The 24,106-nt window shown below is 42.7% G+C and overlaps 1 protein-coding gene across 2 annotated transcripts in view; it reads left to right on the forward strand.

The window, feature by feature from the left end:
• The window catches only part of LOC126092261 (uncharacterized), a 918,328-nt gene that overhangs the window by 514,752 nt on the left and 379,470 nt on the right, over positions 1-24,106 (forward strand). Inside the window, exon 4 of one of the 2 annotated variants that reach the window (XM_049907771.1) lies at positions 11,503-11,576. The gene's annotated coding sequence lies outside the window, so the exon portion shown is untranslated. The remainder of the gene's footprint in view (positions 1-11,502; positions 11,577-24,106) is intronic. The other variant, XM_049907774.1, reaches the window with a different exon arrangement.

Below are 24,106 nucleotides of genomic sequence, written 5' to 3' on the forward strand. Positions count from 1 at the left end.
GTGTAGCAATTTTAATGGCCAGTAGTGTAATTACAGGGTCCTGTCACATTAATGTGACCACTTGTCACAAGCCTGGAAACCGCTTTTCGCAGGGCGAACATGCAGAAAGAGAGCCGGGAGACACCTCGCAGGTCGATGATGAAAGACACACAACACCCAGTCGTCTCGAGGCAGAGAAAATCCCTGACCCCGCCGGGAATCGAACACGGGACCCCGTGCACGGGAAGCGAGAACGCTACCGTAAGATCACGAGCCGCGGAGAACAGAGCCGGTGAGGTTCTGGGAGTCACCGACAGGGATGTGGAGCCATTCCGACTCCAATGCCGTAGCCAGCTGCGCCTAGTTTCGCGGTTGAGAATACACGGTGCAAATAGCCCGAGCGAGGTGGTTCCACAGGTTCTGGACTGGGCTTAATCCGGTGAGTTTGGTGGCCAGGAGAGTACGGTAAACTCATCCTGATGCTCTTCGAACCACGCACGTACACGGCAAGCAGTGTGACACGTAGCATTATCCTGCTGGTAGATGCCGTCGTGCCGAGGAAAAAGAAACTGCATGTAGTGACAAATGAATACTTGTGTTGGTCCATTGTGCCTTCCAGAACGACGAGACCACCCACGGAATATCACGAAAACATTCCCTGGACAATAACACTCTGACGATTGTTGCAGGGTGTTTGTTTCAGACGTTTGACTCCGTAAACGCCAGCGGCCGTATGTCCGATGGAGAATAAAACGAGATTAATCTGAACAGGCCAGCTGCCGCTATTCATTGAATGTCCAGTTGCGGTACTGGGGTGCAAATTCTAGCGTACATCACCGCGCGGGATTAGCCGAGCGGTCTGAGGCGCAAGGCGCTGCAGTCATGGACTCTGTGGCTGGTCCCGGCGGAGGTTCGAGTCCTCCCTCGGGCATGGGTATGTGTGTTTGTCCTTAGGATTATTTAGGTTACGTAGTGTGTAAGCTAGTGTGTAAGCTTAGGGACTCATCGCCTTAGCATTTAAGTCCCATAACATTTCACACACATTTGAACATTTCTAGCGTACATCGCCCGTGAACAGCAGTCAGAATGAGTGCATGAAACCGGCGCCTGCTACAGAGACCTGCACGGCAATGTACACTGAACCGTCGTTTAGGAGACACTGCACTGGTAACCCTTTGCTTCGTCTGGGCGGTCAGTTGCTTAAGTAAGCTTATTCCCCCTTATAAGTCTCCGCAGCAGTCATTCACCCCTCTCATCTACAGCCGGCGAGCACCACAATTGCCCTGGCGACGGATTTGGAGAGCGCTGTTTTACTATACGCGGCATACTTTAACCACGTTGGCACACGAATAGTTTACAAACTTAACCGTTTCGGAAATGCTTCCACTCTTGGCCCGAAAACCATGATCATGCCCTTTTGGAGACCAGATAATCGCTCCGCTTCCTCATTATGACAATGGCTGCTCTGTTTTCCGCGTCCCCTCGACACGCTTTATGTACCCTCTGATGTGTTGGCAGAAGAGCCAACACCGTGTTGCTAGAGGAGGCCGAAATGCACGCTATAAGCTCACGCAGGATGGCGTGAGGTCTGTAACAGTTAAAGGAGATGAGTCTACTAAATAAAGTACGTAGTTGATGTAATACTTAACTTTAATCCATAATTGGTGTACATCGGTCTGATGGTTCATGCTTCATTAGATACATAGCAAAGGATAAATGGCGCCTTGCTAGGTCGTAGCAAATGACGTAGCTGAAGGCTATGCTAACTATCGTCTCGGCAAATGAGAGCGTATTTGTCAGTGTAGCTTCGCTAGCAATGTCGTCCGTACAACTGGGGCGAGTGCTAGGACGACTCTCTAGACCTGCCGTGTGGCGGCGCTCGGTCTGCAATCACTGACAGTGGCGACACGCGGGTCTGACGTATACTAGCGGACCGCGGCCGATTTAAAGGCTACCACCTAGCAAGTGTGGTGTCTGGCGATGACACCACACCCTCCACTGCTCGTGTTCCCACCTAGCGTCTGTGAGTAGTTGTTGCACGTTGGCGTCGAACATAGTCTGTGGTCACATTAATTTAGCTGGACCGTGTTGTAGCGAAAACTGAAATGGGTGAATAATAAAAGCAAAGATGTTGCTTAAAACATGGATCTGCAGACGAGTCGTTTGCAGGATAACTACGAATGTCGTGGTTACAGGCTGCCACTGATTTGAGTACCAGTGTCCTAGTTACAATAAATGTGGTTGAAGAGTAGACTTTAATACCAAGACCGCCATCTAAAAGGCCTCAAATTTCACCCAAGGCCTACGTTAATAAAAAATACAATACCAGGTCAGCTCGCTACGTGTGGTAAATGGAGTATTTCGAGAGTCAAGTTGATACCGACTTCTCTTAGGTCAACATCTTCTCGAAACGATTGTGTGGACTGTCAACTTTAACTATCCAAAATCATACCTTGAACTCTTTTGTGTTCCCCTCCTCTGCCTTCCCTTCTCTCTGTCGCGTCTCCCCAGCACCCACCACCCCTCTTATGGGTCCTCGTCTCCCATCGGCTCCTTTCCCCCCCTCCCCCCTTCGCTTTTCCTCTCCTTCCCCCCTTTTTATTTTCCCATCATCTGTCCAGTTTCCCCTCACCTGCTCTCGGCTGTGGTATGTCACATTTGCCAAACTTTTAGTGCGGTGTTCCAGTGAATGTTCAGTGTTGTTCGTCTTTCTAATGTTGCGAACAGAAACTATGCTGTCGCTGAATGTGACTTTTATGTCTTTTGCGAACAGAAACCAGACTGTCGTGTTTTTTAATTATCTGTCTATTAGTTTACCTGTCTGCTTCGTATGTATTTTATTCGCATCATCACCCCTTTGTTCTATGTTTTAAGTTCCACGATTTTTTCGCCATGTTACTATTAAGTCTCCGATTTTATCGACTGTTTTTATTATTTATTCTCTTCATCTTTTTAAAACAAATTCTGTAGGCTGAACAGCGGCATACTAAGCTGCTGCCAGCCCGTCCCCTTCGGGGGGAATCGAAATTCAATAAAGAAAAAAAAAATACCTTGAAGTCAATGGTTCGTATTCTATTTTGAAAGATTACAGGATAGAAAAAGTTCAATATAATGTTTTATCCAAGGGTAAAACTTTCAGTACCTATACTGAGCAACTGTATGAATTAAGTATGACTTTATTAAGACAGTATTTATCTTACCTATCGCACAGAAAATTCCTTTTCAGTTCTGTACATACAAAATTTGCAAAGTTTATCAAGTTTAAACTGCTTACACGCAAAATTTACTAAATTTTAGGTGCTTATTGGTGGATTTCCTTCTCATGTAAAATACAGTTTACGAAGTTAAACCGTACCTACGTTTAATACGTCAGTAAAAAATAAGAAGTTATTTTTTAAAATGCTGTCCCACTTTTTCCGATAGAGAGTGAAATAATGTGTAAATTATAGAATTAAACGCGTCGAATATTAAACAAAAAAAAGACAGAAATTTTATGTTTTTATTGATTATACTCAGTATAATTGTAGCGACTGTAGAAGCTGTGGTACGTTGTCTTTCATCTCAGCTGTAGCCTGGACGATCCGGAAAGGGGGACGGGGCATCTCTTCGGCCCGCCGCTGCCTGTCTGCGGGGGTGGGGGTGGCTAGGTTGCTATCCTCATATCCTTTACACACTGATTCTGACGTCCCACAGCACTGGTCCCGCATAAATCGCATTTACAAAATACACTTGTCCATTGTGAGCCATGACAGTCTATGCTAGATTAGGTCTGAATGTGGATATCATTACCTAATAGAGGTAGTGAAAAGTCTTTACAAAAATACGCGGATTGTCATAAGCACCGGTAGGAATCAATTAGAAGAAATAATTATTAACCAGGGTGTCAGACAAGGATGTTGACTATCATCTACCCTTTTTAATACTTACAGTGATTTCATTCTTCGTAAACGGAAATAAAAGTAAACAAAGGGATTAAGATAACGAATGAGGAATACCTGCATGTACTTTTATCTGCAGATGACATCGTTATAATTCAAAAGAATGAAGATGACCTCCAAAGATCTGTATACCAGCTGAACGAAGTATGCAAAAGAATGGCTGTAACGGAAAATATCGAGTCTGATTAAAAATTGTTTTGGATAATTCCGTTTTAGAACAAGTCTCTCAAATCTCTTATTTAGGCTGTACTTCAAGTTTTGATTTTGGCTCTGATATTGATAATGAAGTTCACAAACTAAGTTTTCTGTGTCACCATTAGCAGAACATTGGGCCATAAAGAACAAAAAGAGACCATCATCAAATTCTACAAAGGGATGACGGTTCCTGTGCTGTCCTACGGAAACGAAATCCCGAAAAATATAAGGAAGAGGAAGGGCTGCACAAGAAAAGACGCGATCACAAATGAAGATATTAGAAAAGAATTAAATATTTTCGACATGAATGAAAAAAATTCAAAAATATCCAAAAGATCCTGAACTACAAGCTGAATGGGAAACGAGATATTGGAAGACCTTGAAAAAGACGAAAATGATTTGTTTCTGAGTTCGGAACAGGCAACAGCCTAATCCCTGAAAGGAAGATGGTAATAATGAAGTAGGGAGCAAAGGTGAGAGTGAGGGGGAACCATATACAGACTAGGAAACAGACAGACATTGCGCTGCGCTGCAGTGCGAAATTCTCCACCCTTTGTGAACAACATAGGCAAACCCTCGGCAGTACATCAGCAACGGCAGCAATATTGCCCAGCCGAACCACAAAATTACTGTGTATTGCGGCCACATTGCACCAAAAGTAGACAGCAGCGCTATTGGTGCCAAATATTGTCGTAAAATATCGGCCATCGAAACGCATCCTTAGCCGATGTTTGCTCTTCACCGTAATTTCATCAGGTATTTTGCTTGTGTCTTCCGTTTTCACTGTGTTATTATGGCATCCACTGAACATTTAAGACGTGCCTTATGAAACACAGACTAGATGCACGCGCTGATTCGAATTTATCATGATGGCAATCTGCGCGCATGCAATGCGGGGCGGCGCTGCAGCTAACACCTGGCCGCTGAGACAGCGGCGATTTGTTTCCGAGGAGCGTGGCGCAAACGGCCCGCAGCTGTCCGTCTGTCCGGCGGTACAAATACCTGCGCCTGCAGTGCGTGGGGTGCCGTGTCCCACATCACGCCATCGCGGAACCTCGCCCTGCGCTCACCACCTCCCTAGCATCTCTCGCAGCGTATAATTTTGCAGCAAGTTTTCACGCGCTTCTGGTCAACGACGGTAGAGTTGCACTCTCTATCAAAACTGCGGTTCAATGCGTAAGTAAATGGTTGGTTGGTTCACTCGGGGGAGGGGACCAAACAGCAAGGTCATCGGTCCCATCGGCTTAAGGAATGACGAGGAAGGAAGCCGTCCGTGCCCTTTAAGGAACCATCCCGGCATTTGCTTGAAGCGATTAACAAAAATCACGGAAAATCTAAATCAGGATGATTATTTATTTCAAGTTTCTGCTACCAGTCACTTTTTATTTTTTGCTTAATGTAACATAATGCAACGCGTTTCGGACATGTTCTGCTTATCTTCAGGCGTTTATACATACTACATACATAAACTAGTTTAACACTTTTATTTTTAAGTAACATTTCTCTATATGTATGTAGCCTATGTATGTATAAACGCCTGAAGATCGCTCCAGGCAAATGCCGGGATGGTACCTTTCAAAGGGCACGGTCGACTTCCTTCCCCGTCCTTCCCTAATCCGATGAGACCGATGACCTCGATGTCTGGTCTCCTTCCCCAAACCAACCAACCAACCAACGCCTGAAGATGAACAGAACATGTTGCAGGTCCTGTACGGGCCTTTCTGGATACAGAAAATGTTCGACAGCTGCCCTGGCCAGCACATTCTCCACATCTCTCACCAATTGAAAACGTCTGGTCAATGGTGACCGAGCAACTGGCTCGTCGCAATACGCCAGTCACTACTCTTGATGAACTGCGGTATCGTGTTGAAGCTGAATGGGCAGCTGTACCTGTACACGCCATCCAAGCTCTGTTTGACTCAATGCCCAGGCGTATCAAGGCCGCTATTACGGCCAGAGGTAGTTGTTCTGGGTACTGATTTCTCAGGATCTATGCACCCAAATTGCGTGAAAATGTAAGCACATGTCATTTTTAGTATAATATATTTGCCCAAAGAATACACGTTTATCATCCGCATTTCTTCTTGGTGTAGCAATTTCGATGGCCAGTAGTGTACATGCTGTAACTGTCGTGAGCGTTAGTTACCTTTGAGATTGGACGTGGTGAGTTGATGTTTGCCAAGAAACGTTTTAAGGCCACGAAGACGCCATTAACATCACCTCACAAAAGTTGAACGGGTCCGTGTAGTAGGCTACTAGAAGCTGGATGGTCCTTCTACGATATCGCAGAAAGACTTGGCAGCAATGTAGACACTGTCCATGATTGCTGGCAGCGGTTGTCACGAGAATGTACGATCGCAAGAAGACCGGGCTCCGGACGGCCAAGTAGCACCGCCGACAGCGAAACGCCGGTGGCCCTGGCGCATCGCAAAGCATCTGCAGCAGCAGTCGGCACCGCAGTGACACGATGAACTGTTACGAATCGTTGATGAATTCTTCTCGGGTTCATCAGTGGAATACGCCGAGGAAGACTGCAGTCGCATATGTTACGAATCGGTTACTTCAAGGAGAGCTCCGAGCCAGACGCCCTGAAGCGTACATTCCACTGACCCCGAACCACCGCCATTTGCAAGTTCAGTAGTGTCCAGCAAGAGCTCATTGGTGGAGGGCGGCGTGGAGGTCTGTTCTGTTTTCTGATGAAAGCCTGTTGTTCACAATGGTTCAAATGGCTCTGAGCACTATGCGACTTAACTTCTGAGGTCATCAGTCGCCTAGAACTTAAAACTAATTAAACCTAACTAACCTAACGACATCACACACATCATGCCCGAGGCAGGATTCGAAACTGCGACCATAGCGGTCGCTCGGCTCCAAACAGTAGCGCCTAGAACCGTACGGCCACTCCGGCCGGCCCTTATCGTCTGGGGTGCGATTTCATATGACAGCAGTTGCACTCTCGTACTCATCCCACGTTCCCCGTCTGAAAATTTGTACGTCAATCTTGCGATTCGCCCCCTTGTGCTGACATTCATGAACAGCATTTCAGGAGGTGTTTTCCAGCTGGATAACGCTCACCCACATGCCGCTGTTGTAACCCAAAATGCTTACAGAGTGTCGACATGTGCTCGATTACCAGATCTGTTTCCAGTCGAGCACAGATGGGACATATGTGCCGTTCCTGTGTTAACTGAGAAAGTGCAACGGGCATGAGACTTCATCCCACATACTGACATCCTCCACATCTACATCTACATCTACGTGACTACTCTGCTATTCACAATACAGTGCCTGGCAGAGGGTTCAATGAACCACCTTCAAGCTGTCTCTCTACCGTTCCACTGTTGAATGGCACGCGGGAAAAATGGTTCAAATGGCTCTGAGTACTATGGGACTTAACTTCTGAGGTCATCAGTCCCCTAGAACTTAGAACTACTTAAACCTAACTAACCTAAGGACATCACACACATCCATGCTCGAGGCAGGATTCGAACCTGCGACCGTAGCGGTCGCGCGGTTCCAGACTGTAGCGCCTAGAACCGCTCGGCCACTCTGGCCGGCCACGCGGGAAAAACGAGCACTTAAATTTTTCTGTGCAATCCCTGATTTCTCTTATTTTATCGTGATGATCATTTCTCCCTATGTAGGTCGGTGCCAACAGAATGTTTTCGCAATCGGGGGAGAAAACTGGTGATTGAAATTTCATGAGAAGATTCCGTCGCAACGATAAACACCTTTGTTTTAATGATTACCACTCCAATTCACGTATCATGTCTGTGACACTATCTCCCCTATTTCGTGATAATACAAAACGAGCTGCCCATCTTTGTACTTTTTCGATGTCATCCGTCAGTCCCACCTGATGCGGATCCCACACCGCACAGCAATTCTCCAGAATATGGCGGACAAGAGTGGCGTAAGCAGTCTCTTTAGTAGACCTGTTCCACCTTCTAAGTGTTCTGCCAATAAATCGTAGTCTTTGGTTTGATCTACCCACAACATTATCTATGTGATCGTTCCAATTTAGGTTATTTGTAATTGTAGTCCCTAAGTATTTAGTTGAATTTACAGCCTTCAGATTTATGTGACTTATCGCGTAATCGAAATTTAGCTGATTTCTTTTAGTACTCATGTGAATAACTTCACACTTTTCCATATTCAGGATCAATTGCCACTTTTGGCACCATACATATATCTTATCTAAATCATTTTGCAAGTCGTTTTGATCATCTGATGACTTTACAAGACGGTAAATGACAGCATAATCTGCAAACAATCTAAGACGGCTACTCAGATTGTCTCCTATGTTGTTAATATAGATCAGGAACAATGGAGAGCCTATAACACTTCCTTGGGGAACGCCGGATATTACTTCTGTTTTACTCAATGACTTTCCGTCTGTTAAACGAACTGTGACCTTTCTGACAGGAAATCACGAATCTAGTCGCACAACTGAGGCGATATTCCGTAGACACGCAGTTTGGTTAGAAGACGCTTGTGAGGAACGGTGTCTAAAGCCTTCTGGAACTCTAAAAATATGGAATCAATTTGACATCCCCTGTCGATGGCACTTACTACTTCATGAGTATAAAGAGCTATTTGTGTTTCACAAGAACGATATTTTCTGAAACCGTGCTGACTATGTGTCAATAATTCGTTTTCTTCGAGGAACTTCATAATGTTCGACTGCAGTATATCTTCCAAAACCCTACTGCAAATCGACGTTAGTGATATAGGCCTGTAATTCAGCGGATTACTCCTACTCCACCTGTACAACACAATGCATGCACATTTGCATGCTTGCAGTCAACATTCTAGCAGTTACATCGGTTATTAATGCACCAGCATTTCACATATGCAATGGCTTATCTCTCGCTTACATTAACCTGTCATCTTGCATTGTGAATCACTTAAATATGTTACATAGACAAATGTATTCCCTAAATTTCATTACTCTGCATTAATTATTTTTTGGTGCTGCGATTTTTTTCCGTCAGTGTATATCTCCCTCATTTTCTAGATGGTTCACCGCTTCCGGTTTCTGGTGACACCTAGTAAGAAACTGATCCCATATGTAAACAAAGTGACTGCAGTGAGGTAACGCCCAATACGTATGCAACACACCTAATATACAGGTAAAGCATGTACGATCTATGCTGACGAAGTCTACTAGGAAAAATAACCATAGTCTACGCTGACTTACGATAGTCTACGGTAGCCTGCGGTTGTTTCACAACTTTAATCGGTATTATCAGCATCTAGACGATGGTCGGCCACGGTGTGCAAAACCGCATGCGGGCCGAGGCTCGGCTTGTCTAGGCTTTTGCTCTGTCCTTCTACATTTCAGTTAGCATAGTGGAGGCGCATTTTTCTGTCGGCACGACTTTTTTCATTTCGGCAGAATCATAGTATCAGCACTTTTTGCCTTTGATATTTGTTCCCTCTATAAAGGAATTCACAGGTCCAGTCTATTTTTGCACAAAAAGATGCGCTATACTAATCTGTAGTCACAAGCCTTTAAAATGAATGGGAATCACAGAAGAGAAGGGTACGAATTTTCAGTATCGTATAATAGATAAAGTCGCATAACTGACGGATACCGCAAATATGTTATGGAACGACATCGCAACAACTTGCAGAAAAAAATTATAGATGGTGGACAATGAAAGAGCAAAAAATTACAACCATCGACAGACAGAATTCATTGTTCCATACATCACGAAGCACTTCGTGCTAAACTTGCAGACACGGAGAACGTGATGAAATTGGAGGTACGAATAGTAAATTTTCTGAAGTCGCATGCATTATTCCACTGTCATTTGCAACAGATTTCGATGAAATGGAAAGGAGAGTATGGAGACGTTGTATACAGGGGGTATTGTGTGTAACTGCAGATATTTCTATTGGTGACTGAGGACGGTGTACTTAACAACATTACATCAGTATTTACATCATTTTAGACTAATAATTTAGCCATTACAAGTTTTATGTTTTTAGGTTGGTTAGTACATCCAAGTACATGTGGCTAGAGCAAGCCATTAAACGTTATTTTGCCCTGGGCAGAGGTCAGGTGATGAAGTGTGGAAACGTGGCTGCAAAACGGTTAGTCTATACTGACAGGCGTAGTCCACTTAATAGTGCAGTACGACTGAACTGAAAACATCACAAAGTTTGTGATGTGTTTTTGGGAAGACTGTTCGATGCAGAGGAAAAACAACCAATACACTGATGTGTGTACATATTAAGATGCCACGTATAAAAGTATCTACTGTTATACCCGTTACACCCTGCATTACTGCAAGGTACGTTGCTTAAATCAAGGGGCATGCCTGGGAAAGAGGGGAGCGGGAACGAAAATTAGATCTTCCGGAATGGGTTGCAGACCTCACCAACTGCACACTGCCCACATTGCTAGGTGATAACTTATTTGTGATTCGATGGGTATGCATTTTTAAAAAAGCACGCTGTAGGAGGGCCAAATTCTGAAAAAAAGCACGGTGCGTTCTGCTAAGGTCATTGGCGTCAAAGAAAATGGGAGGTATGAAGAATTATTTGTGGCCCTGAAAGAATTACAAGGATATTTTTCTAAACCTTTCAAGGACATTGCAGTTTGAGAGACCATTTGTCCTTTATTGAAAGAGCACATGTACGTGTAAGCAGATGGAACTGATCGATCTGCATGTAATTTCCGTTTAAAAGACAAACCCTTTTGCGTTAAAATTGTCCGGGAGGGCTTAGTTGTTTCCATTGGGAAGAGTTTCCATGTCTGTATAATGAAGTTACAAGCGCAATAAAATATTTCGATGAACATTACTGTGTGAAAGGCTTTTTTTTTCGATTGCGAAGCTAAATAAGTCACGTTCACTTGGCAACCTGAGTGTGAAAATCTCAGGACTTGTCTGCCTCTGTCCCTGTGCCGGCAGTTTACACAAGATAAAAATTAAGTCTCCAGCACACCAAAAATAGTTAAATGATACTGAAAAATTCTGTTGTTTGTGATCTGTGTTTCTGATAAACATGAAATAAATTTGTATGAGGTAGCTGCACTGTCTCCTAAACGCGACACTATCGTAGTTTCCCTCTCTTCCTCCGCCTCACACTCAGGCAGTGTGGTGTGGTGATAGTGGAGCTGTGCAGCCAGGCGAGAGAGCTGTGGTACGTGAGAAAGAACACTGCTCGTGTGCCAAATTCTTCGTCGTCCATGGTGCAGATCATATATTTTCCCAGGGGATTCGTGCTCACGTTGGCGAAGCCAATGCAATCATTAAGAATTAAAACTAAGAACACTTCTTTGACATGCTCACAGACACTAGAGAGATCTATATTGCACGTTAATATCAGATTTTTTGCGTAGTTTAGTTGGTAAACACTTCAAAGAGATTTTCTATTGCAGCAGAGAGCGGAACGTCGTGGTGGCTGCCTGCAGACGGTACCAATCGCCACAACGTCGCGACTTTGGACCCTGACGTGAGTTGCCAAGTAATTTAAATCACACTATAGGCGCAGAAAAAGCAGACGCCAAGCTGAAACTTTTTGAAACTATTCTAAAAAAATGTATTTGAGCTAAGATGTGGTTTACAAAACATTCGCTCCACTGATTCTTGTGCACTCATCTGGCACCCATATCAAGTTGGATTAATATCGAAGATTCAAAGAAGAGCGGCATGTTTCGTTACTGGTTTGTTCAGTAAGCGCGATGCACATCGGACTCCAGCGGCATGCGCTACATGAGAGGCGTTGTAAATCAAGGAGAGTTTTACTGTTACGTACATTCCAAGAAGAGTCAGTCGACGTATTACTTCTTCCTGTATACACGTCACGAAATGATCACGACGAGAAAATGAGAGGAATTAAAGGTCACCGACAGTTGTACTTCACACACAACATTCGTGAGTGGAAGAGGAAAGGGGTAATGAAAAGTATTCTCCGCCACAGACAGTAAGATGACCTGTGGAGTGCAGATCTAGATGTAGATCTTATCACAAAGAAAATCAGTCCTCAGTTTGACATCCGGTTTGTACACCACGCTGCTCTGTTAGGTATTATCCTATGGGAGGTAGTTTCCTGTTGCCTTCCCTCGGAACTCTGGACAGACTCACCCGGTTAGAGGACTCTACGCTTTGTCGCAGACTCCTAACAGAGTTCAACTTACAGTTTTTCGCGCATTCAAGTATCATTTCCAGAGCTGAACGAAGCTGTAAGTGACAGTTAAAAATCTCGAGAACTTGCATTTGTAGTGTGACATTTACTCACTTGGCTACCAAACCACAACCGTACCATTTTGTGACTCATAAATCTTTCGCCTGGTTTGCTGCTGTCCTCCCAGGTGCAGATGTTTTCCTCTCTCCGCAGCTACAATACCTAGCATCCTGTATCATCTATTTTGCGTATTCTAACCTTTGTCTGCCCTACAGTTTTTCCCCTGCACGGCTCCTTCCAGCTGAAAGTGGACTGTTCTTCGATACAGCAGCAGCCGTCGCACCAACCTTTCCCTTCTTTTGATCACGTTCTTACATAGACGTCTTTCCTCACCTCTTTTATTTAGTTCTTCTTGATTTTATTCTTTATGTCAACTTAATTTAAATTAACTGTGACGTAGGCGGCAAAAAAATCAGACTGGTGGAAGTCGACCTGAGAAAATTACGGTCTGGGTTCCGGAGAAATGCAGAAAAGCAGAAAGCAGTACTGTCCTTACGACTTATCTTAGAAGGCCGGTTAAAGGAAGTAAAACCTTCGTTTATAGCATATGAAGATTTAGAGTTAGCTATTGATGGTGTTGACTGGAATTCATTCTTTAAAATTCTGAAGGTAGCAGGGATAAAGTACACAGAGTGAATCGTTTATCTACAGTTGATTTGTACCGATACTAGACTGCAGTTGTAACACTCGAAGAACATGAAAGGGAAGCACCGTTTATGAAACGAGTGAGACGGGGTTGTAGCCTGCCCCAATATTATTCAGTCTGTTCACTGAGCAAGCGGTGAAGGAAACAAAGGAGAAATTTGGAGAGGGAATTCAAGTTCATGGAGAAGAAATAAAAACTTTTAGGCTTGCTGGTGTCATTGCAATTCTGCCAGACACAGCAAAGGACGTGGGAAAGTTGTTGAATGGAATGAATACAGTCTTTAAAAGAAGTTATAAAATGAACATCAACAAAAGTAAGACAAAGGTAAAGGAATGAAATAGAAGAAAATCAAGCGACGCTGAGGGAATTTGGGGAAACGAGACACTAAAAGTAGTAGATGGGGTTTGTTATTTGAGCAGCAAAATAATTAGTGATAACCAAAGTAGAGAGGATATAAAATGCAGACTGGCAATACAAGAAAAGCATTTCTGGTGGAGAGGAACTTGTTAACGTCTAATATGCACTTAGGTGTAAGGAAGTCTTTAGTGAGGATTTTTGTCTGGACAGTGGCCATGTACAGAAGTGGAATGTGTGTGCTAAGCAGTTCAGACAAGAAGAGATTAGAATATTTCTAAATGTGATGTTACAGAAAATTGCTTTATTAGATGCATAGTACGATTAAGTAATCAGGACGTACTGAGTCGAAATGGAGAAAAGAAAATTTATTAATATCGTAATAAAATAAAAGAAATCAGAGCTTGCACGGAAAGATTCAGGTGTTCGTTTTTTCAGCGCGTTGTACGAAATTGGAATAATAGAGTATTACTGTAAAGGTGGTTCGATGAACCCCCTGCGAGGCACTTAAATGTGATTTGTAGAGTTCCATATAGATGTAGAACTTGACTAAAAGAAGGGAGCGATTGATGCGACACATCTTGAGGCATCAAGAACTCGCCAGTTTCGCTGGTTCAGATGGCTCTGAGCACTATGGGACTTAACTTCTGAGGTCATCAGTCCCTTAGAACTTGTTGCTGTTGTTGTTGTCTTCAGTCCTGAAACTGGTTTGATGCAGCTCTCCATGCTACTCTATCCTGTGCAAGCTTCTTCATATCCCAGTACTTACTGCAACCTACATCCTTCTGAATCTGCTTAGTGTATTCATCTCTTGGTCTCCCTCTACGATTTTTACCCACCACGCTGCCCTCCAATGCTAAATTTGTGATCCCTTGATGCCTCAGAACATGTCCTACCAACCGGTCCCTTCTTCTTGTCACGTTGTGCCACAAACTCCTCTTCTCCCCAATTCTATTCAATACCTCCTCATTTGTTACGTGATCTACCCATCTAATCTTCAGCATTCTTCTGTAGCACCACATTTCAAAAGCTTCTATTCTCTTCTTGTCCAAGCTATTTATCGTCCATGTTTCTCTTCCATACATGGCTACACTCCATACAAATACTTTCAGAAACGACTTCCTGACACTTAAATCTATACTCGATGTTAACAAATTTCTCTTCTTCAGAAACGCTTTCCTTGCCATTGCCAGTCTACATTTTATATCCTCTCTACTTCGACCATCATCAGTTATTTTGTTCCCCAAATAGCAAAACTCCTTTACTACTTTAAGTGTCTCATTTCCTAATCTAATTCCCTCAGCATCACCTGACTTAATTCGATTACATTCCATTATCCTCGTTTTGCTTTTGTTGATGTTCATCTTATATCCTCCTTTCAAGACACTGTCCATTCCGTTCAACTGTTCTTCCAAGTCATTTGCTGTCTCTGACAGAATTACAATGTCATCGGCGAACCTCAAAGTTTTTATTTCTTCTCCATGGATTTTAATAGCTACTCCGCACTTTTCTTTTGTTTCCTTTATTGCTTGCTCAATATACAGATTGAATAACATCGGGGACAGGCTACAATCCTGTCTCACTCCCTCCCCAACCGCTGCTTCACTTTCATGCCCCTCGACTCTTATAACTGCCATCTGGTTTCTGTACAAATTCTAAATAGCCTTTCGCTCTCTGTATTTGACCCCTGCCACCATTAGAACTTGAAAGAGAGTATTCCAGTCAACATTGTCAAAAGCTTTCTCTAAGTCTACAAATGCTAGAAACGTAGGTTTGCCTTTCCTTAATCTATTTTCTAAGATAAGTCGTAGGGTCAGTATTGCCTCACGTGTTCCAACATTTCTGCGGAATCCAAACTGATCTTCCTCGAGGTAGACTTCTACCAGTTTTTCCATTCGTCTGTAAAGAATTCGCGTTACTATTTTGCAGCTGTGACTTATAAAACTGATAGTTCGGTAATTTTCACATCTGTCAACACCTGCTTTCTTTGGGATTGCAATTATTATATTCTTCTTGAAGTCTGAGGGTATTTCACCTGTCTCATACATCTTGCTCACCAGATGGTAGAGTTTTGTCAGGACTGACTCTCCCAATGCCGTCAGTAGTTCTAATGGAATGTTGTCTACTCCCGGGGCCTTGTTTCGACTCAGGTCTTTCAGTGCTCTGTCAAACTCTTCACGCAGTATCGTGTCACCCATTTCATCTTCATCTACATCCTCTTCCATTTCCATAATATTGTCCTCAAGTACATCGCCCTTGTATAGACCCTCTATATACTCCTTCCACCTTTCTGCTTTCCCTTCTTTGCTTAGAACTGGGTTTCCATCTGAGCTCTTGATATTCATACAAGTGACTCTCTTTGCTCCAAAGGTCTCTTTAATTTTCCTGTAGGCAGTATCTATCTTACCCCTAGTGAGATAAGCCTCTACATCCTTACATTTGTCCTCTAGCCATCCCTGCTTAGCCATTTTGCAATTCCTGTCAATCTCATTTTTGAGACGTTTGTATTCCTTTTTGCCTGCTTGATTTACTGCGTTTTTATATTTTCTCCTTTCATCAATTAAATTCAATATTTCTTCTGTTACCCAAGGACTTCTACTAGCCTTTGTCTTTTACCTACTTGATCCTCTGCCGCCTTCACTACTTCATTCCTCAGCGCTACCCATTCTTCTTCTACTGTATTTCTTTCTCCCATTCATGTCAATTGTTCCCTTATGCTCTCCCTGAAACTCTGTACAATCTCTGATTATTCAGTTTATCCAGGTCCCACCTCCTTAAATTCCCACCTTTTTGCAATTTCTTCAGTTTTAATCTACAGTTCATAACCAACAGATTGTGGTCAGAGTCCACATCTGCCCCTGCAAATGTCTTACAATTTAAAACCTGGTTCCTAAATCTCTGTCTTACCATTATATAATCTATCTGATACCTTCTAGTATCTCCAGGATTCTTCCATGTATACAACCTTCTTTTATGATTCTTGAACCAAGTGTTAGCTATGATTAAGTTATGCTCTGTGCAATATTCTACCAGGCGGCTTCCTCTTTCATTTCTCTCCCCCAATCCATATTCACCCACTATGTTTCCTTCTCTCCCTTTTCCTACACTCGAATTCCAGTCACCCATGACTATTAAATTTTCGTCTCCCTTCACTACCTGAATAACTTCTTCTATCTCATCATACATTTCATCAATTTCTTCATCATCTGCAGATCCAGTTGGCATGTAAACTTGTACTACTGTAGTAGGCATGGGCTTCGTGTCTATCTTGGCCACAATAATGCGTTCACTATGCTGTTTGTAGTAGCTTACCCGCACTCCTATTTTTTTCATTCATTATTAAACCTACTCCTGCATTACCCCTATTTGATTTTGTATTTATGAACCTGTATTCACCTGACCAAAAGTCTTGTTCCTCCTGCCACCGAACTTCACTAATTCCCACTATATCTAACTTTAACCTATCCATTTCCCTTTTTAAATTTTCTAACCTACCTGCCCGATTAAGGGATCTGACATTCCACGCTCCGATCCGTAGAACGCCAGTTTTCTCTCTCCTGATAACGACGTCCACTTGAGTAGTCCCCGCCCGGAGATCCGAATGGGGGACTATTTTACCTCCGGAATATTTTACCCAAGAGGACGCCATCATCATTTAACCATAAAGTAAAACTGCATGCCCTCGGGAAAAATTACGGTTGTAGTTTCCCCTTGCTTTCAGTCGTTCGCAGTACCAGCACAACAAGGCCGTTTTGGTTAGTGTTACAAGGCCAGATCAGTCAATCATCCAGACTGTTGCCCATGCAACTACTGAAAAGGCTGCTGCCCCTCTTCAGGAACCACACTTTTGTCTGGCCTCTCGACAGATACTCCTCCGTTGTGGTTGCACCTACGGTACGGCCATCTGTATCGCTGAGGCATGCAAGCCTCCCCATCAACGGCAAGGTCCATGGCTCATGGGGGTAGTCCTTAGAACTTAGAACTACTTAAACCTAACTAACCTAAGGACATCACACAATCCATGCCCGAGGCAGGATTCGAAACTAACTGCGACGGTAGCGGTCGCGCGGTTCCAGATTGTAGCGCCTAGAACCGCTCGGTCACTGCGGCCGGCTCTCGCCAGTTTGATAGTGGAAGGAAGTGTGGAGGGAGAAATTGGAGACAGACCACGGCTCGAATACAGTAAGCAAACTCAAATGGCTGTAGACTGCGTTAGTTAACAGAGCTGAAGAGGGTTACACGGGGCAGTGTGGAGAGCAGCATCAAAGTAGTCTTCGGACAGAATGCCACAACAACAACATTATTGATCGAGATCGGTTACAAATATTTCTGATGAAAAGCTCAGAATGAGCCTTACACCCCTTATACACGGAATGATCCTGATCTACAGTGACAGTTCTTTACGTCCAAATCTTCTTAGTAACTATCGCTGGAAGAAATCATTTTTGTGAGTATTTTGCGTACGAATTTGTGTGGCTTAGTGCGTTTGGACTGGTAAATGTGGCGATAAATGTAATTTTCACTAAAAAGATTGTTTATGTGTATGTGGCCAACCAGTTAACTTAGGGAAAAAAAATACATAGTATTCTACGTGAGGCATGTTAGACTACGTCAGTAACAGGAGAGCGCTAGGAAAACGCAATAAACAAACGATGATCAAAATTCCTTGATGCTCCTTGGAGAACGCAAATAACATAGGTTCTCAAATTATTAAATTAAAGCAATTTTTCTGCTGTTGATTGATGATTTTTTTCCGATATGCTGGTATATTAGTTTACTCTAGATATTTTCATTAATTAAATTATAATATGAGCAAAGACTGGATGAAAACCTAGTTACCTATATCATGCCAATTCTTCAAAAAAATGGCTCTGAGCACTATGGGACTTAACATCTAAGGTCATCAGTCCCCCAGAACTTAGAACTACTTAAACCTAACTAACCTAAGGACATCACACAACACCCAGTCATCACGAGGCAGAGAAAATCCCTGACCCCGCCGGGAATCGAACCCGGGAACCCGGGCGTGGGAAGCGAGAACGCTACCGCACGACCACGAGCTGCGGACGCCAATTCTTCAGTGCAATAACCATGCGAAGGGGTACTTTTGACACAATTCCACAACTATTTGCAATAATTTTTGTTGTTCTACACTTCAGACGAAATAATGACTAGAGCCCAGATTTTCATGCACTATGAAATCGTTAAAGCGCGCGCATTCTTGCAATATCATATCACCAAACAAGCGCAGTGAGGCATTAAGACAACAGAAATATGCGGTATCAAATTCATTTCTTTAATTATTTCTATTTTACTGTAAAACAGTACACAACAACCAATATCTCCGAATTTCCTTAACTTAGGCTCGTGCGTATATTAGCCAAAACATTTCTTTACAAAGAAAACGAACTTTCTACATCACGCGAAGTGACTGATGAATACTTAAGTGAATAAATTTCAGAAAAAGGCAGATAAATTTGAAAGTCTTTTATATTTCCGCCACACAATATTTTTTGTCAACTCAAAATCAGAATTTGATCTGATAACGGTGGCAAAGCTAAATCCACCTGTGTATCTTTCAGTGCTGCGACACGTGCAGATGCTTTCAAGAATCCCCTGAAAAGTGAGAAAAGTGAGCATACGACTTAATTAATGCTGTCACAATGATCAAACGTTTGGATGTTGTGCGGTTTATTTACCTTGTTTCTGGAGTACATCAGTGTGTTCAGATTCTCATATTTTAAGTTTACTGTTTCCGCTTCACGATGTAGCGCATGACCAAAACATGTAACTTGCTTTAGGCTAGGATAAAAAATTTTAATTGCTTTCCTGCCCTACACCATATACAAGGTAGCGTCGCTTAACAACAATAGAAACTTTTTTATTTAAATTTATTGGCACGAGGTATACTGATTTCTACCGACATCTACCGAGCAGAACCAGGGTGGTTGAAGGAACCATGAAATTTACAGACTGTAACAAAATTCACGACATGTTGCAACTTGTGACGTTATTCACAAGAAAAATGGCCATATAATCAGCTACGAGTATTATGTAAGTTATTGCAGCAGATGCACTGAGGTAAATAAATGATATCATTTGTATATCCAATTTCATGCAGTTAAATCGGTGAAACTTTAGAAATATGCATTTACTCCCCAAATGGCCAGAATATGCAAACGTGCATGCAACATGTATTTGCACGGAAATCTGGGCTCTAACAGTGACTTGCCGATTCTGTCAGTCATTGCCAATAAACAATAAAGTTAAGAGAGAAGGAAAATGGAACACGCTACCAATGCGGGGGCTATAACTTCGCAACAGCATGACCAGGAAATAACTGGACTCATCGCAAGCCAAATGGCGCCGCCACCCCCAAATCATCCGACCAGTAGTTCAGTGCCGCTCAGTTGCTGTGGAATTCAAACCACGGAGCCGGGCGAACAAAGGCGCGTGTTCAGTGTGGCAACACAGTTTTATAGTCTTTCAACAGTTGCTACGCTACTGGTTCGCGCCCTGTCCTTTACGGTACTTACACTGAGCTGCCAGTTACGTGTTGCAGCGGGTAGTCCGTACGAGAAGCATTTCAAAAAGGAAGGCGGCGGTCATAAAACAAAAGAATATCATTTTATACTGTGGAACTAGCTAACGGGGTAACCAGGTTGAGCAGTAAAGTTTTGAAACGTTTAGCTTCCACGAACTGTTGAGACACAGTTCTCGAAATAAATGAAAAACATGCTGTCAGTACAATCAACGTCAAAAGTGTAAAGTGAGTGCCTGCAATTCATGTCGCTTTTTGAAATGTTTCGCGATAGACATGTTCTTCAATCGTTTGCCAGTAGTTATCTGAAGTGTAGTGTTTATAAAAAGGAGTCGAATTTTGCAGACTTGATGCACCTTTCCGCTGCTTGTGAGTGAAAGAAGATAGAGAAGTGAAGCCACACTAGACCATGAGGTCTACTGTTTCATTTATGAAGATGAAAGAAGAGTGTCGCGTGAAATAAAAAGATAACAGGACTGAAGGCAGCAGAGGTGGTTGGAAACGTTTATTTCGGTTGCGGAATTACGTCGGCTGACAAAGTTCGACAACAAAATTAGGAAACTACTGAAGTGCTGATTTTTGAATGTTCAGAAAGATTTTCCTGGTTTGACGTAGATCTTCTGAACCCTTTACTTCATGAGTACTCAAGAAACGTATGGCATTTTCTGTCCACTGGCAAGCCTACAACATTCTCTGATTGGGTACTGCATCCTTAAGGTACCTCTCCTTTTTCTTAACAATTTACCTAGTGATTTCACGAAATAGTTAAGAGACATGCTTCAAATGCCCATCTAGACAATGTGGTTTAACTTTCTCGCTGTTTCCCCAACTCAAAAGTACTGGCTAGTTTTCAAACAATGCTTAGCAGCGTTCTTGTTAATGGTTCGCCAATTGTTTATTGCCAATAACAAGGTAACATACATTTTTCATAGCAAGCGCCAGAGTTCTGACGACAGTGCAGTACTAGCGAAGAAGTAGGAAAGGACTCATTAGTTGTCAGTTTTTTGGCGTATTATGTCGAGCTCTTTACCACCCTACTAAAATATAGTGGTGCACAGAACTTAAAGACGGATGTGACATATACTGTTATAACATAGTAGAGAACGTGACTGAAAGAAATACGTAGTGAGATGAACAAAAATGACCCTTTTATTCAGAGACAATAATGACATTGAATTCACAACAGTTAAGGGGAGGTCTACTATCTTTTTGTTCAAAAAATCGGTTTTTTTAAATTGCAGTTTTGGTTCCATAAAAGTGTGTAGAATCAACCCCTGAAACGGTTTTTCCGAATATGGAACGGAAATGTTTGTTATTCGCGGTTGAACAAAAAAATGCACCTGCTTGAAATCGGTCTTTTTCACGCACCAGTTTTATTCTTACAGAGGACGAGTTTTTGTACCGGTGCTTGGGAGGAAAAATATAAAATTAAAATGAAAGTTTGAACGCGTGTGTTTGGAAGTTAGCCCCCAAGCATTTGCATTCCGGTGAGAAGACTGTGTTGTGAATATTGCGACTTTCCTAGCAGTGAGCACCTTCAACGAAGGGTGTTCAGCAATTCTGAAGACCATGACAACGATGAACGTCACCCTGGGACTCTATTCGATGCAGTTCGCCAAGCATTCGGACGACCACCGCTTTCAGGCGGCCGAAAACCGCTTGTCACCGGCCGTACGAGCGGCTCTGGAGCAGCGCAGGATGGCCCAGAACGAACAGAGGAAGGACTAGTTTATGGACCCGGAATAGCAGATTAAACGTAAGTTGCATAATACTGCATTTATACGTAGTCAAAATTTCAAACGCGTTTTTCTAGAAATGACCTTTTTGTTTTTTTCTATCGCGCGGTATGGTAACTTCAAATCTACTGAACCGATTGGCATGATTCGTTGTTTCCGACGAAGCTAACTAAATTGTCTAGAAGTTGTACCACTTTTATTCCGATCCATTAACTATAAATATTTTTACTTGGCCGACGAAGTCGAAAAATCTATGAAAAAAACCTATTTTTTCAAATGGCCGCCATTTTGTTTCCTATGGTCCAAATAACTTAAGCGTGGTACAACTCCTAAAGAATCTTTTATACTTTGCTAACGTCAACTCAATTTTGATTTCATAGCGGGCTGACGTGTGACATACCGCGCGTGGAGGTCTACATCGAAATTTTGTTTCGTTCCGACGGCACTTTCGCCTTTGCTCCTCGACATTTCCGGTCGAAGAAACTCCCGTTTGTAGAGGAATGCAGTTGTAGGGGAAGAAGTAGAAGAAAAGGTTACAGGAGAATATGCGCTTGGGACAAGGAATGAAAGAGGAGAAAGACTAATTGAGTTCTGTAACAAGTTTCAGCTAGTAATAGCGAATACCCTGTTCAAGAATCACAAGAGGAGGAGGTATACTTCGAAAAGGCCGGGAGATACGGGAAGATTTCAATTAGATTACATCATGGTCAGACAGAGATTCCGAAATCAGATACTGGATTGTAAGGCGTACCCAGGAGCAGATATAGACTCAGATCACAATATAGTAGTGATGAAGAGTAGGCTGAAGTTCAAGACATTAGTCAGGAAGAATCAATACGCGAAGAAGTGGGATACGGAAGTACTAAGGAATGACGAGATACGTTTGAAGTTCTCTGACGCTATAGATACAGCAATAAGGAATAGCGCAATAGGCAGTACAGTTGAAGAGGAATGGACATCTCTAAAAAGGGCCATCACAGAAGTTGGGAAGGAAAACATAGGTACAAAGAAGGTAGCTGCGAAGAAACCATGGGTAACAGAAGAAATCTTCAGTTGATTGATGAAAGGAGGAAGTACAGACATGTTCCGGGAAAATCAGGAATACAGAAATACAAGTCGCTGAGGAATGAAATAAATAGGAAGTGCAGGGAAGCTAAGACGAAATGGCTGCAGGAAAAATGGAAGACATCGAAAAAGATATGATTGTCGGAAGGACAGACTCAGCATACAGGAAAGTCAAAACAACCTTTGGTGACATTAAAAGCAACGGTGGTAACATTAAGAGTGCAACGAGAATTCCACTGTTAAATGCAGAGGAGAGAGCAGATAGGTGGAAAGAATACATTGAAAGCCTCTATGAGGGTGAAGATTTGTCTGATGTGATAGAAGAAGAAACAGGAGACGATTTAGAAGAGATAGGGGATCCAGTATTAGAATCGTAATTTAAAAGAGCTTTGGAGGACTTACGGTCAAATAAGGCAGAAGGGATAGATAACATTCCATCAGAATTTCTAAAATCATTGGGGGAAGTGGCAACAAAACGACTATTCACGTTGGTGTGTAGAATATATGAGTCTGGCGATATGCCATCTGACTTTCGGAAAAGCATCATCCACACAATTCGGAAGACGGCAAGAGCTGACAAGTGCGAGAATTATCGCACAATCAGCTTAACAGCTCATGCATCGAAGCTGCTTACAAGAATAATATACAGAAGAATGGAAAAGAAAATTGAGAATGTGCTAGGTGACGATCAGTTTGGCTTTAGGAAAAGTAAAGGGACGAGAGAGGCAATTCTGACGTTACGGCTAATAATGGAAGCAAGGTTAAAGAAAAATCAAGACACTTTCATAGGATTTGTCGACCTGGAAAAAGCGTTCGACAATATAAAATGGTGCAAGCTGTTCGAGATTCTGAAAAAAAGTAGGGGTAAGCTACAGGGAGAGACGGGTCATATACAATATGTACAACAACCAGGAGGGAATAATAAGAGTGGACGATCAAGAACGAAGTGCTCGTATTAAGAAGGGTGTAAGACAAGGCTGCAGCCGTTCGTCCCTACTCTTCAATCTGTACATCGAGGAAGCAATGATGGAAATAAAAGAAAGGTTCAGGAGTGGAATTAAAATACAAGGTGAAAGGATATCAATGATACGATTCGCTGATGACATTGCTATCCTGAGTGAAAGTGAAGAAGAATTAAATGATCTGCTGAACGGAATGAACAGTCTAATGAGTACACAGTATGGTTTGAGAGTAAATCGGAGAAAGACGAAGGTAATGAGAAGTAGTAGAAATGAGAACAGCGAGAAACTTAACACCAGGATTGAGGGTCACGAAGTCAATGAAGTTAAGGAATTCTGCTACCTAGGCAGTAAAATAACCAATGACGGACGGAGCAAGGAGGACAACAAAAGCAGACTCGCTGTGGCAAAAAAGGCATTTCTGGCCAAGAGAAGTCTACTAATATCAAATACCGGCCTTAATTTGAGGAAGAAATTTGTGAGGATGTACGTCTGGA

This window comes from Schistocerca cancellata, chromosome 7 (genome assembly GCF_023864275.1).
Source record: "Schistocerca cancellata isolate TAMUIC-IGC-003103 chromosome 7, iqSchCanc2.1, whole genome shotgun sequence".
In the NCBI taxonomy this organism is placed as follows: domain Eukaryota; kingdom Metazoa; phylum Arthropoda; class Insecta; order Orthoptera; family Acrididae; genus Schistocerca; species Schistocerca cancellata.